This window comes from Carcharhinus amblyrhynchos, chromosome 3 (genome assembly GCF_965287045.1).
Source record: "Carcharhinus amblyrhynchos chromosome 3, sCarAmb.v2.hapA, whole genome shotgun sequence".
NCBI classification, from domain to species: domain Eukaryota; kingdom Metazoa; phylum Chordata; class Chondrichthyes; order Carcharhiniformes; family Carcharhinidae; genus Carcharhinus; species Carcharhinus amblyrhynchos.
In genome coordinates this window covers 135,816,828-135,829,001 of record NC_137326.1, presented here as the reverse complement: position 1 = coordinate 135,829,001, position 12,174 = coordinate 135,816,828, and positions in this window count along the sequence as shown.

Genomic DNA, 12,174 nt, shown 5'->3' with positions numbered 1-12,174 from the left:
TTTGTATCTTTTGAAAGAGAGAATGTCCGGGGCTCATGGAATCCTTAATTACTGGGTCCCAGACACTAGGAAGAACTTCCTTGCTCTGCGAAATGGGACTGTCAGATCTTCTGCAGCCCCTGAACGAGTTTAATGTTTCTTCTACAAAGTGGCACTTCCAACAGTGCAGCACTCCCTCAGTCCTGACAGAGTGTCCACCTGGATTATAGGCCCAAACTCTGGGGCAGGTGATGACCCTATGACCCTATGAGAAGGGTGCTCCCCATCGGGACGCAGCAGACACCCCTGGAAACAAATTAAATGAGTGAGTGCAATAATGAGAGAGGGTATTAGATCTGGGAGAGGGTTTGGATCACAGGATTCTGGTAAATCCTGTTGGAATTTCGCACTTTCTGGGAGTAGTGGAACTGGCAATCTGAGAAAGCGTACAGTGTGACAAAGATATTGATCTCCTCCATCAATCTCACCTCGAGAATACACGCGTCTGACTGACCGGGTTTGATTTTAGGCAAATTGTTAACCTCCACTGCCTTCAGCAGGAGAGGTTGCTGTGGTTTGGGTTCTGTGCTCTTTCGGAGGGGTTCAGCATCTATTTAAAAAGATGTAAACAAACTTTGTTTACCGCATAATAGACCATTTCCTCTAAAGCCCGCCCCCTCCAACTGGTTGGCCGCGACACCAAACACAAATGCCAAACGCTGCTGGAAATCTGAAATAAAAACTGGAAAGGGTGTTGGAAACACTCGGGGAGGGAGAGGGTTCATCTTCCATATCTGGGACTTTCCATCAGAACTGACACTGACTTACAGGAGGATTTAGACAGGCTGGTCAGTTGGGCTGGTCAGTGTAAGTGTCTTGAAGATAAATGATGCTGGAAATGAGAAAGGTTCGCAGGGATGGGCTGGGGGAAGCTGGCCAAGATTGGCCCTGGTTGGTAGGATGGCACGGTGGCACAGTGGTTAACACTGCTGCTCCACAGCGCCAGGGACCCGGGTTCAATTCCCAGCTTGGGCCACTGTCTGTGTGGAGCCTGCACATTCTCCCCGTGTCTGTCTGGGTTTCTTCCCTCCGTCCAAAGATGTGCGGGTTAGGGTTGATGAGCTAAATTGCCCCTTAGTGTCCCGAGGTGTGTAGGTTTCGGGGGATTAGTGGGGGAAATGTGTGGGGTTACATGAATAAGGCCTGGGTAGGATGCTCTGTCAGAGAGTTGGTGTAGACCTGATGGACTGATTGGCCTCCTGCACTGCAGGGAGATGGTGGGTTTGGTGTCTGACTCATGAATTAATTAATTAATGGGATGTGGGCTTCGTTGGCTGGGCCAGCAATTGTTACCCAACCCTAGTTGCCCTTGAGCTGAGTGTCTTATTAGGCAGAGGGCAGTCAAGAGTGAGCCACAATGGACCTGGAGTGACACTTAGGCCAGGCCAGGTAAGAATGGCAGATAAATTGCCCCTTAGGGTCAGAGGGATTAACAGGGTAAGTAAGTGGGGTTACTGGGTGAGATTGGTGCAGACTCAATGGGCCAAAAGGCCTCCTCCTGCACCGTAGAGATTCTATTTCCTTTCCCTAAAGGACATTGGCGAATCAGATGACAATCTACAATGGTTACATGGACATCATTGGACTTTTTAATTCCAGATTTTTAAAAATAAATCTGCCCTGTTGGGAATCGAACCCGGGTCCCCAGAGCGTTACCCTGGGTCTCTGGATTACTAGTTCAGTGACAACATCATCCTGCCACCACCTCCCCTCATGTTAATTCATTCTGAAGACAGGTGGTGCAGTCGGGAGTCAGAATCCAGTCTTTTCATTAATACTGGATTTATTTATAGAAGTGCAGCTTTACGACTGCCTGTGTTTGACTGAACCAACAGCCAGCCCTCAGTTGCCTTTTTAGACGTTCTTTTTGGAGAAACATCTGAGAGAACATAAAATATTCTTAACAAAACTGAAAGGTTTTGCGGAAACCTATCACTCCAGCCTCTCGTCCCTCCTCTCCGATATCCACTGGTTACGGGAGTTTAGCGAATACCAGGTTCTCCTCCTCCAGAGACACACAGGTACAGATGTAAACACAGAAGAAAGTCTCTCTTCATACTCCTGAGTGAAAAAGTATCATAAACAGATCAACTAATAAACAAAGTAAAAGGGGGAAACCATTAAAAAAAAACATATCATGAAGAGAAACTTGCTGAGTTTAGATAATGTTTCAGGGTGGGAGATGATGACACCCGCTGCATACGGAAGGCCCCAAGAGTATTGAAGGATGTTCGTGCCTGTTCTGTCTCCAGAGAGAGACGCAGGCACGAACGCAACCACGAAAGAGAGGCAGGCAATCAGGCTGAACGAGCCCAGAACTGCGATCAAAGCCAAATACTGCGGATGCTGGAGTAGAACAAAGAACAGCACAGCACAGGAAACAGGCCCTTCGGCCCACAAAGCCCGTGCCGCCATTTTAACATTCAGTGAACGCCTCATTCCAATCCTCCTCCTACCCATGAGTTTTGCCCACGCCTCTAGGATTCCACAATAAAGGTGTGCTAATTTAGAGAATTATATATCTGTGCCACTTAATTTAGGTATTTAATTTGTAATTTAGAGAATCTGAAACCAAAACAGAAAATGCTGGAAAATCTCAGCCGGTCTGAGCGCGCCTGTAGGAAGAGAATAGAGCCAACGTTTCGAGTCTAGAAGACGGTTTGTCAGAGCTACGAGCAAAGAAAGAGCAGAGATTTATACTGTGAGGGTGGGGGTGGGGCAGTGGAATGGGACACAGGCAATGTAAATGGTGATGATGAAGGCTGAGAAGGTGCTAAAAGTGTTGATTAAGTAGTCGGAATGAGCAAGTGGCAGAGCAGAGGTACAAGTTATGAAGGGACTGCCTGAGGAATGTAACAGTTGCCCTGAAGGGTGGGGTGGGGGTGTGGGGGATTTGGAGATAAGGTGGAGAGTGAGAATGGACAAGTGGAAAAATGGAAGTGAGAAAGAAAGATGATAAAAATGGATCAATGAGAGGAAAAGAAGAAATGAAATAAAATGGGAATGGGGTGAAGGTGGAAGGGAGAGTCCATCCTCTGAAGTTGTTGAACATTCAATCCGGAAGGCTGGGAAATGCCCAGTCGGAAGATGAGGTGCTGTTTGTTTCTCCTGTGTGCGTTGGGGTTCGCTAGAACATTGCAACAGGCCAAGGACGGACGTGTGGGCAGGAGAGCAGGGTGGGGTGGTGAAGTGACAACTGACAGGAAGGTCTGGGTCCTGCTTGTGGATGGACCGAAGGTGTTCAGCAAAGCGGTCACCCAGTCTGCGCTCGGCCTCTCCCATGTACAGTAGGCTGCATTGGGAGCAGCGAATGTGATAGATCAGATTGAAGGAGGTGCATGTGAAACACTGCTTCACCTGAAAGGGGTGTTTGGGGCCTGGGATTTTGAGCAGGGAGGGGGAGGTGTTGCACCTTCTATGATTGCATGGGGAGGTGCCGTGGGCAGGGGGTGAGGTGCTGGGTGCGATGGAGCGGACCGGGGAGAATGGTCCCTGCGGAACGCTGACAGGGGAGCGAGGGGAAGGTGTTTCGTGTGGTGGCATCTTGCTGGAGTTGGCGGAAATGGTGGAGGATGATCCTTTGATTGCAGAGGCTGGTGGGGTGAAAAGTGAGGACAAGGGGGACCCTATCCTGCTTCTGGGAGGGAGGGAGGGGGTGAGAGCAGTGGCTTTGGGGGGTTGTTCAGACATGGTGAGAGCCCTGTCTGATTTTCTTTGCTCTTAGCTCTGACGAAGGGTCATCAGGACTCGAAACGTTGGCTCTATTCTCTCTCCACAAATGCCATCAGATCTGCTGAGATTTCCCAGCATTTTCTGTTTTTTTTGGGCCCAGAACTGTGACCTGTTAATGGCCATGTTGACAAAGTCCAGCGTGGATCTACCTGTGATCTATCTCTCTGTGCCGGGTAACCAAAGATTAGGAGCATGGGGCTGAACAAACCCCTTCAGAGAAGAGGAACCAGCCCCTCACACTCCACCTATACGTGGAACATGGACTATTGAAGACTAGAGAGGATTCTCTTTATTCTCACTGAGTAAATGGGAAGCAAATAAACAAACTAACTAATTGATCACTTTAAAGGAACCCTGTAACAAAAAAAAAGTACAAGGAAAACTTAAATTAAAATGTCAGTTCTGATGCTGATAATGCATCTTCAACCCCCGTGGTCCCCAGCTTGTGGCACCCATTGGTCACTGAAGCTCTTGTGTGTACCAGTGGACCCTCCGTGCTCCCTTTCCAGGGATACACCCTGCATTGGTGCAACCAATGAAGAATATCTCACTTTATTAACCAAAACAACCCAAAGTGGTGGCACGGTGGCACAGTGGTTAGCACTGCTGCTTCACAATGCCAGGGACCCAGGTTCGATTCCTGGCTTGGGTCACTGTCTGTGTGGAGTTTGCACGTTAGAACATAGAACAGTACAGCACAGTACAGGCCCTTCGGTCCTCGATGTCGTGCCGAGCTACGTCTAAGCCCAAGATCAAGCTATCCCACTCCCTATCATTCTGGTGTGCTCCATGTGCCAATCCAATAACCACTTGAAAGTTCCTAAAGTGTCCGACCCCACTATCACAGCAGGCAGTGCATTCCACATCCCAACCACTGTCTGAGTGAAGAATCTACCTTGGACATCCCTCCTATATCTCCCACCATGAACCTTATAGTTATGCCCCCTGAGTAACAGCTACATCCACCCGAGGAAATAGTCTCTGCGCATCCATTCTCCCCGAGTCTACGTGGCTTTCATCCAGAGGCTCTGGTTTCCTCCCACAGTCTGAAAGAAGTGCTGGTTAGGGTGCATTGGCCGTGCTAAATTCTCCCTCAGTGTACCCGAACAGGTACCAGGACATGGTGACTGGGGGATTTTCACAGTAACTTCATTGCATGTAAGCCTACTTGTGACATTAATAAATAAACTTTGAACTTTAAATGAACAAATACAAAATATTTCATCAATTAAAAGGTCCATAAATGGCCGCAGCCCACCAGCTTTTCACAATAACCAATGATGGTGGTTATTTTTCCTTCATGCTCTAGAGTATCAGTGAAACGAATTAACAATTAGTCCAGCACTTATGCCCTCCCCTTAGAAGGTCACTCTAACATAAATCAAAATTTTGATCAGAAATGTATCAATTGTTTGGCGGACTGGTGATGCCCCACAGTGTTACTCACTGGATCTAAAAGTCTTCAGGCAAATTGTGCGCTCCCTCTCCAGGAATACCAGGGCTGAGATAACCACAGAAGAAAGTCTCTCTTTGTAAGTGCTCAATGTACTTAGTTAGTCTGTGTCCTCCTCCACCTGCATAATCCTTAACCTTTAATGGCGGCATGGTAGCACAGTGGGGGCGGCACGGTAGCACAGTGGTCAGCACTGCTGCTTCACAGCTCCAGGGTCCTGGGTTCGATTCCCGGCTTGGGTCACTGTGTGGAGTTTGCACATTCGCCTCGTGTCTGCGTGGGTTTCATAAGAACATAAGAAATAGGAGCAGGAGTAGGCCATCTAGCCCTTCGAGCCTGCCCCGCCATTCAATAAGATCATGGCTGATCTGTCGTGGCTCAGTTCCACATTCCTACCCTCTCCCCATAACCCTTAATCCCCTCTCTTATCAAAAACCCATCAACCCGCGTCTTAAAAATATTTAGCGAGGTAGCCTCCACCACTTCAATGGGCAGAGAATTCCAGAGATTCACCACCCTTTGAGTGAAGAAGTTCTTCCTCAACTCCGTTCTAAACCGCTCCCCCTTTATCTTGAGGCTGTGCCCCCTAGTCCTACTGTCCTTTCTGAGTGGGAAGAGTCTCTCCACCTCTATCCTATCCATCCCATTCATCATCTTATACGTCTCAATGAGATCTCCCCTCATTCTTCTAAACTCTAACGAGTACAAGCCTAGTTTATTCAGCCTCTCCTCATAGCTCAACCCCCTCAACTCTGGTATCAGCCTAGTAAACCTCCTCTGCACTCCCTCCAAGGCCAAGATATCCTTGCGTAAGTACGGCGCCCAAAATTGCACACAGTACTCCAGCTGCAGCCTCACCAATGCCCTATATAGCTGCAGCAAGACCTCCCTACTTTTATATTCAATCCCCCTCGCTATGAAGGCCAGCATCCCATTCGCCTTCCTGACCACCTGCTGCACCTACAAGCTGGGTTTTTGCGACTCATGCACAAGGACGCCCAGGTCCCTCTGCACCGTCGCCTGCTGCAGCTTTTCGCCACGTAAGTAATAGCCCTTCCTACCATTATTCCTACCAAAGTGGACCACCTCGCACTTGCCAACATTTCCTCCAGGTACTCCGGTTTCCTCCCACAGTCTAAAGGTATGCGGGTTAGGTTGATTGGCCATGCTAAGAAATTGCCCCTTAGTGTCCTGGGATGTGTAGGTTAGAGGGATTAGTGGGTATAATATGTAGGGATATGGGGATAGGGACTGGGTGGGATTGTGTTCGGTGCAGACTCGATGGGCTGAAGGGCCTCTTTCTGCACTATAGGGTTCTATGATTCTATGATTTAACAATGCAATTAACACATCATTGAAGATTCGCCTCTTCAAATCAATGCTTGATAACACAAACAATATTTTTTTGAAGATTGAAGAGGATCCAATGATTTCCGTTATCTGTATAGGTGATTGTGATACAAGGTGCTTCTCTTTTTGCATCTTCAATCGTTTCCAATAGCTTTACATTTCTTTGCAGGAACAATTGAGGATTTTCCTCAGCCCATTTGATCTTGGAGATTTCTTTGTCTTTGTCTTTGTTAGCTTTAATCATTTTCCAGTACTTTTTGTGTATGTTATTCCACAGCAAACAATTAATGACGCACCATTCAATGTACAGACTATTCTCGGAACACCTCAAAGAGAGAATTTTGCGGAATGTATTTTACAAGTGAAACACCGTGAGGGCGATTCTTCCGTCCTGCTGTGCTGATATTTTAGTGTAGCGGACTGGGAGATTCAAATGGTGCCCAATTCATAAGAACATAAGAAATAGGAGCAGGAGTAGGCCATCTAGCCCTTCGAGCCTGCCCCGCCATTCAATAAGATCATGGCTGATCTGAAGTGGATCAGTTCCACTTTCCCGCTTTCTCCCCATAACCCTTAATCCCCTTGCCTACCAAAAACCTATCTACCCGTGACTTAAATATATTTAGCGAGGTAGCCTCCACCACTTCAACGGGCAGAGAATTCCAGAGATTCACCACCCTTTGAGTGAAGAAGTTCCTCCTCAACTCCGATCTAAACTGCTCCCCCCTTATCTTGAGGCTGTGCTCTCTAGTTCTGCTATCCTTTCTAAGCGGGAAGAATCTCTCCACCTCTACCCTATCCATCCCTTTTATTATCTTATACATCTCTATAAGATCCCCCCTCATCCTTCTAAACTCCAACGAGTACAGACCCAGTCTATTTAGTCTCTCTTCATAGGCCAACCCCCTCATCTCCGGCATCAGCCTAGTGAACCTCCTCTGCACTCCCTCCAAGGCCAAAATATCCTTGCGCAAGTGCGGCGACCAAAACTGTACACCGTACTCCAGCTGCGGCCTCACCAGTGCCCTGTACAGTTGCAGCAAGACCTCCCTGCTTTTATATTCTATCCCCCTCGCTATGAAGGCCAGCATCCTATTCGCCTTCTTGATCACAGCGCGATCCGTGCTGGGCATCTGGCCCTGAGTGCTTCTCCCAACACTGGACTTCTGGCACTGCCACCCTGGGCCCCTGGCACCGCCCAAGGGACAAAGTACAAATGCTCAGGTGGCGCCTTGACACTTCCAACCAGGCATGGGGCAATGTCAAAAGAGGGTAGAGTCTCATGGGGGTAGGGTCCAATGTGGGGACAGGGTCTCTGGGGTGGGTGATTGGTGGGAGTGGGGTTCCCACTGCCATTCTGCAGTCGGAATCGGTGGGGGGGAGAAGGAGGCTAGCAATCTGGGCTGGCCATCGGGGTGTGGGGGGGGAGGGTTGTTTGGGGGGCAGCCTGCAGGGGTGGGGGGCATTGGGACTACAGAGGGTGGGTTGGGGGGTGGGCAGGAGATTGAGACGGCCGTGGAGGAATGTTGGGATGGGGCACAGAAATGTTTAGGGGGCCAGCGATTGAGCTGGCCAGCGATCGGGAGGCTAGCAGTGCGGGGACTACTGGGCATGCTGATCTCAGTGCTGACAGATCAGCGCATGCGCAATGGCCCACTCAGCACTATGCTGCCGGCCTCTCCAAAGGGAATAGGCCCTGTCCACTAACTTCTGGCGTGATTCATGCTAGGAGACTCCGCAGTGCACAGAGTGTGGGAGATTCATTCTGAAACTCCCACTGAAAGAAACAGCAGGGTTTACTGCAGTTTTCACACAAATTCAACACTTCGAATTTCTTTGGGAGAATTTCCTCCCTAGTTGACAATATAGGGGAGGTAATGGCCTGGTGATATTATTGTTAGATATTAATCCCGAAACTCAGCTAATGTTCTGGGGACAATCAGCCCCTATATCTATTACCCCTCCTAGAGCTCGGTGTTTCCGCAGCTAAAGCAATTTTAACCATCCTTTTATTGACTTCTCAGGCCAAGGGACAATGTTTTCCATTTTCATCCACCAAGTATGTTATAAAACTGGCTGTACTTTATTAATAAAGCTAAAAATACCAACTTTGTGTCCTTTGGGTCTCCCAAGGCTAGAAAAGTGAGTACACATCTGTCCATTTAAAAAATAATAGTTTTTTTTTACCCTTAAGCCATCCTTGACTGTATTACATCATGGTGCTCTGGTCCAATACAGCAGGACGAGCGTGAGTCTGAGCTGAGTGCACAATCCAGTTGTCCAAGTAAGTTTCTGAACTGCTCTGTTCTCTTCAATGTAACGTTATCCATGTGACGAGCAAATCTGATTGGGAAATGAGTGACACTTTCTGGGTAAGATTGTCGATTTATGATTATTCCGCATCTGTTCTCATTGAGGTTTGAGGCGACGTATTTAAAGGCCACCAAAACCTCACTTCCAGTCTTAAATTCCCCTCTTCATCTGACAATAAATTGCTCAACTTCCCCAGAGAAAATCAGCAACAAGAATTATAAAGGTGTCTGAGAGTTTCACACTGAGGTTATTATTGAACATTGCTGGATCTGTTTTCAGTTGAATACAGCTTATATTGTTTCTTAGCAGGACAGATCTAACCCTTGACTCATCATCCAATCCATAAATGCATTTTTCTTTAGTTTTCTCAGATTTCCCTCCTTATAATACAGAAGAGGCCATTCAGCCCATCGAGCCTGCGCCAACTCTCTGACAGAGTCTTTTACCCAAACCCTCCCCCCCACCCTATGTCAGTAATCCCACACATTTCCAATGGTTAACCCACCTAACCTACACAGCTGTGGGGGGAAGCTGGAGCACCCGGAGGAAACTCACGCAGACACGGGGAGAATGTGCAAACTTCACACAGACAGTGACCCAAGCCGGGAATTGAACCCGGGTCCCTGGAGTGGTGAGGCAGCAGCACTAAGCACCGTGCCACTCATGATTGAGGAGCGATTGGGTTGATTAGGCCTGTATTCACTTGAGTTTAGAAGTATGAGAGGGGGGTCTTAGTGAAACGTATAAAATTCTGACAAGGGCTGGCTGGACACAGCGGATGCAGAGATGTTGTTTCCTTTGGCTTGGAGGGGCAGGAGGTCTAGAGCAATGGGACATAGTCTCAGGACACAGGGTGATACCACTTGCCTGTTTCGGTAGTTTGAAGAACATCTCTCTGAAATGTTTCTCTCTGTAGAAATGCAACTTTCGTATCAGGCAACAACATTCACACAAAAATGTGGCCAACAGGGCTAATATCCCTCTGTGTGATGAGGCAGGATGCCCCCGAGCTGACGTTTCAGAATAGAAGCCAAATTGGAGTCATAGAGGTTTACAGCATTGAAACAGGCCCTTCGGCCCAACTTCTCCATGCTGCCCTTTTTTTTTAAAATCCCTAACCTAATCCCAATTGCCTGCATTTGGCCCATATCCCCCTAATACCCATCGTACCTATGTATCTGTCTAAATGCTTTTTAAAAGATAAAATTGTCCCCATCTCTGCTATTATCTCTGGCAGCTTGTTCCAGACACTCATCCCCTCTGTATGAAAAAAATTGCCCCTCTGGGCCCTTTTGTATCTCTCCCCTCTCATCTTAAGAACATAAGAAATAGGAGCAGGAGTAGGCCATCTAGCCCTTCGAGCCTGCCCCACCATTCAGTAAGATCATGGCTGATCTGAAAGTGGTTCAGTTCCACTTACCCAACTGCTCCCCACAACCTTTAATTCCCTTGTTGATCAGAAATCTATCTATCTGTGATTTAAACATATTCAACAAGGTAGCCTCCACCACTTCAATGGGCAGAGATCTTAAATCTATGCCCTCTGGTTTTAGACTCTCCTACCTTTGGGAAAAGATATTGACCATCTAGCTGATCTGTGCCCCTCATTATTTTATAGACATCTATAAGATCACCCCTCAGCCTCCTATGCTCCAGAGAAACAAGTCCTAGTCTATCCAGCCTCTTCTTATAACTCAATCCATCAAGTCCCGGTAGCATCCTAGTAAATCTCTTCTGCACTCTTTCTAGATTAATAATATCCTTTCTGTAATAGGGTGACCAGAACTTTACACAATTCTTTGCAACTATCCAACTTTTCTTTACCTCTCTGAATTTGTTTTATTTGTAAGCAGCCTCCACAACATCCCATTTCTAAGAGTTCCTACTTGGAGTTCTGTTTCTAGGTTGCTGTGGACCCTTGTCCTGCTGTGTAATTTAGTCCAGCCACTGTTTCGACTTTTTTAGTGAATGTTCTTATTAAAGGATTTCCATTTGACATTTTACTGCAAGAAATCCCCACAATTTAGCATGGTACCGGGGGGATCTTTATTCTACAAAGACATACAGAAAAGACCAGCAAATACTCAAACAAATGGTTCAGATTATCAATCACTGTAATCATTGTAGCCACCGTTTTCTTTCGTATGGATATTGGGAGGAGACCAGAAAGAGTGGGTGGCACGATGGCACAGTGGTTAGCAAAGAAACTCTAACAAGAGGGAGAAGAAAACTTGTCAATACACGCATCAGTGGGGTATCTTGGGGAGAGACATTCCCCTCCACTCCCCCAGGATCACACATCAAAAAACCAAGATCGAATGCAAGTGATAATGCCCATTAAATTCCTGCCTGCCTCACTCCACTGTGGGAGCACACCAGTGAACAAGTACAGCACGGTGACGCAGTGGTTAGCACTGCTGCCTCACTGTGCCAGGGACCCGGGTTCGATTCCAGCCTCGGGTCACTGTCTGTATGGAGTTTGTATGTTCTCCCCATGTTTGCATGGGTTTCCTCCGGGCGCTCCGGTTTCCTTCCACAGTCCAAAGATGTGTGGGTTAAGTGGATTGGCCATGCTAAAATTGCCCCTTAGTGTCAAGGGGATTGGCAGGATAATTGTTGTTGGAATTGTTGTTGGTATAGGCTTGATGGGCCGAATAGCCTCCTTCTGCCGGGTAGGGATTCTATGATTCTATGAAATACCATCAAAGGGGAAAGATGGACAATCCCGAATTTGGCAGATCACAAGGGAAGAAAGTTCAGGTTTAAGGATGAACTCCGGGATAATATAATCATCCGCGGAGAAGCAAAGGTAAAGCAAGGCGATGATCATGGGGCAATATCCAGGATCCACCCAGAGTTTGACCAAAGCCTTTGCACCTTTGCCATGTCTGCGGTAAAACTGAGACCTGATCCCAGTGGGTAGTGAAGACCCTCACTCCCGGCAGCCCCTAGCCCTCCTTAACAAACACCGAGGACAAGACCAATGGCCGGAGTCTTCGACCAACCCCAGACCTCGAAGACCAGATACAATGGCATCCATTGAGCTCAAAATTAAAAGTCAACCACGTTATTCTGGGTCTGGAGTCACATCTATAGAATCATAGAATCCTACAGTGCAGAAGGAGGCCATTCAGCCCATTGAGACTGCACTGACCGCAACCCTACCCAAGCCCTATCCCCATAACCCCATGCATTTACCCTAGCTTGCCCTCCTGACACTAAGGGGCAATTTAGCACGGCCAATCCACCCTAACCAGCACATCTTTGGTCTGTGGGAGGAAACCGGA